Source organism: Macaca thibetana, chromosome 11 (genome assembly GCF_024542745.1).
Source record: "Macaca thibetana thibetana isolate TM-01 chromosome 11, ASM2454274v1, whole genome shotgun sequence".
In the NCBI taxonomy this organism is placed as follows: domain Eukaryota; kingdom Metazoa; phylum Chordata; class Mammalia; order Primates; family Cercopithecidae; genus Macaca; species Macaca thibetana.
In genome coordinates this window covers 7,449,517-7,452,392 of record NC_065588.1, presented here as the reverse complement: position 1 = coordinate 7,452,392, position 2,876 = coordinate 7,449,517, and positions in this window count along the sequence as shown.

Here is a 2,876-nt window from a genome sequence, read left to right as displayed (position 1 = left end):
ACAGAGTACTACAGCCTGTAGGGAGAGATGGATAGACAGTATCAGTTTCTCGATGCTCTGTGGTGAGACTGGGAGGTGGATTTGTGGCTGTGTGTCCCTGGCAAGTTGGGGAACACCTGAAAAACACCTCATCCTTCCTCAGAGCTGCTGCTGTTAGCCAATGACTGGTCTGCCTCCCACTGGACTCTTCCTCTTCACTCTGTCTGTAACCAGATGAGTCTAAAAAAACCCCTTAACTACAGAATTGTCAGACTCCCGTCTTCTGTTCCTGTCTTCTCCCCAACCAAACAACAGACAAAGAGAAACTTTGCTGTCTGGATTGGCATTCAGAGCCTTCTTTCATCTGCTTTATACACTGTTCTGTGTCTGCTAACTCCTCTACTTGAACTTTCTCTTCCAGTAGAGGTGGCCCGTTAACTTGCCATGAATCTCTGTTTCCCCTACTAAGAGTTGGCCTGTCATTTCCCTGGCTCCTGCTTACCCTGTTCTCCTCTCCCCTTCAATGTTCCATTGTGATTGCTTGAAAACCTAGGTTTAAGTCCTTGTTCAGCCTCTTTCTGGCCGTAGGACTTTGGGCAAGTTACTTATCTTCCTGTACCTCAATTTTCTCTTCTGTAAAATAGGGAAAAATACAGTACTTCCCTCCTGGGGTTAATTTGAGGATTTAATAAGATAATGTGTATAAAATGCCTGGCTCATAAAAGGTGACTTCCAAGTGTTAATTACTACTGCTGTTTTTTTTTTTTTTTGTTTCTTTGTTTGTTTGTTGGCTCTTATTAAGAAACAAGGTCTTGCTCTTTCACCCAGGCTGGTGCAATCATAGCTTACTGAAGCCTCACACTCCTGGGCTTAAGCAATCCCCCTGACTAAGCGTCCTGAGCAGCTAGGACTACAGTGCCACACCACCATGCTTAGCTAATTTTTTTTTTCTGTAGAGATATGGCCTCACTATGTCCCCCAGGCTGGCTTGTTTCCAACTCCTAGCCTCAAGTAATCTTCCTGCCTTTGCCTCCCAAAGTGCTGGGATTATAGGTATGAGCCACTGCACTCAGCCAACTACTGCTGTTGTTAAGATTATTTTCCTTAATATTATTGTGGCACAGCTTTATTTTTAAAAATTCTACAATATGTACCAGAAGACTTGGATTTTATTTCTTTTTCAAAAATTGCTTTTAGTATTGGTAAAATTACCTGCTCTTTCTGGACTGCCATCTGTAATCTAATTACTTTTTTTTATAATTTGGTGTTTATTTCTTCCTTGGATTTTCTACAACATGCATTTATGCTATTTGTGTGACAGTTGTCTACCTTGTATTATCAATGATAGTTTTTCATATATGTGCCCTGTCTCCCTACCCAGCTGGTATGGGTTGAGGCGACGTAATACGTTCTTAGCACTAAGCATGACTCAAAGAAGATCTGCAATAATAAAAGGCAGCTTTTAGGTTCTTGATGTAGGCAGGCACTTTGCATTTCTAATGTCATTCAATATTCATGACAAGCTTGTGAGGTTGGTGCTATTATTATCTCCATCTTACAGATGAACACACTGAGGCTTATGTACACTCAAGGAACTTATCCACGGTCATTCAGCTCAAAACAAACCATGTCTTGCCTCTACCACCATGAGCTCAATGACACAACCAGACAGAGGCAAGGTTTGAACCTCTCTGGTTTGACTTCAAAGCTTACCTACTCAGCTTCTCTGCTACTTATTCTCCTTTGTGCTGCCTTCTTCAATAAAGGTTTCTTGTTGATGGTGAAGGCCTTCACCCTTTTGCCCTTCAGGCTTGTGTAGTTGTTATGAACGGAGTGGAAGAATCTGCAAATGTAAAGAGTACCTGAGTCTGCAGCATGGTGATAACAAATAAACAATAGAAAGGAGGGTGCAGGGTGTGCCGTCCATCATTGTTATTGCCAAGTCCTCTGTGCTGCTCAGAGTGACTTCTGGATAAGTGGCAGGTCCATTTGGTGCAAACACAATTTGCTGTATTTCAGGAAAAGCTATTTCTGGCAATACTGTTGGTGTTAAACTCTCTGTTATGGCAAGGTAAAAACGAAGAGGGATAGTGCCTTACCTGGCAATTTTCTGGAAGTATAGTGCAATTATCAAGAGTAAAGAAGAGGGAGAAAAGAGAAGCAGAGTGGACCATGTTCATGGTTTAGCATTCTGCCAAAAGTGAGACTCCCATCCCTCTCCTAAAACCCAGATGTGCACGCACACACACACACACACACACACACCACTTGCACCACACTTGCATCCAAACTTGCTTCTCTGGATGACCTTTGCCAAGTTGCTTAACATCTCCATGTCTCATTTTCATCTGTACAATGACAGTAATAATACCTTCTTAACTAGATAGTTGCAAGGTTTTAGTGAGTACCTTAACACAGTGCATGGTTCGTGGCTAGGAATGAATAAATGCTACATATTAAAAATAAAACCTCAGAAGCATTTGTGGCAGAAGACTTCAGCTCTTGATATATAAAGGAACCTAGAAAAGCTATTGGTTTGGAAGGCCGGGTGTAGTGGCTCACGCCTGTTGGGGTCCCCATGTTTCCTAAACAAAGGAATGAACACACAAGACAACACAAGATAAGACAAACGTGGCGGCTGCCTCAAATGGCGTGCTCTGCTTTATTTTATACAGTCGTTTGTGGAATGTTGCCAAGTCACAAGATACATAGTTGTTTTTCTGACCTTTCCCTGACTTTCTGGATTTTCAAGATGTTTACACATAAACAAGCCCCCAGGGTCTGCTGTTTGCAGCTGGCTCCTTTGTCCTCCCTGTTTACAGGGAAGGAATGCCCTGCTTGGTTTGCAAGAGCAGGACTTATCGGGAACGCCCTGCTTGGTTTGCAAGAGCAGGACT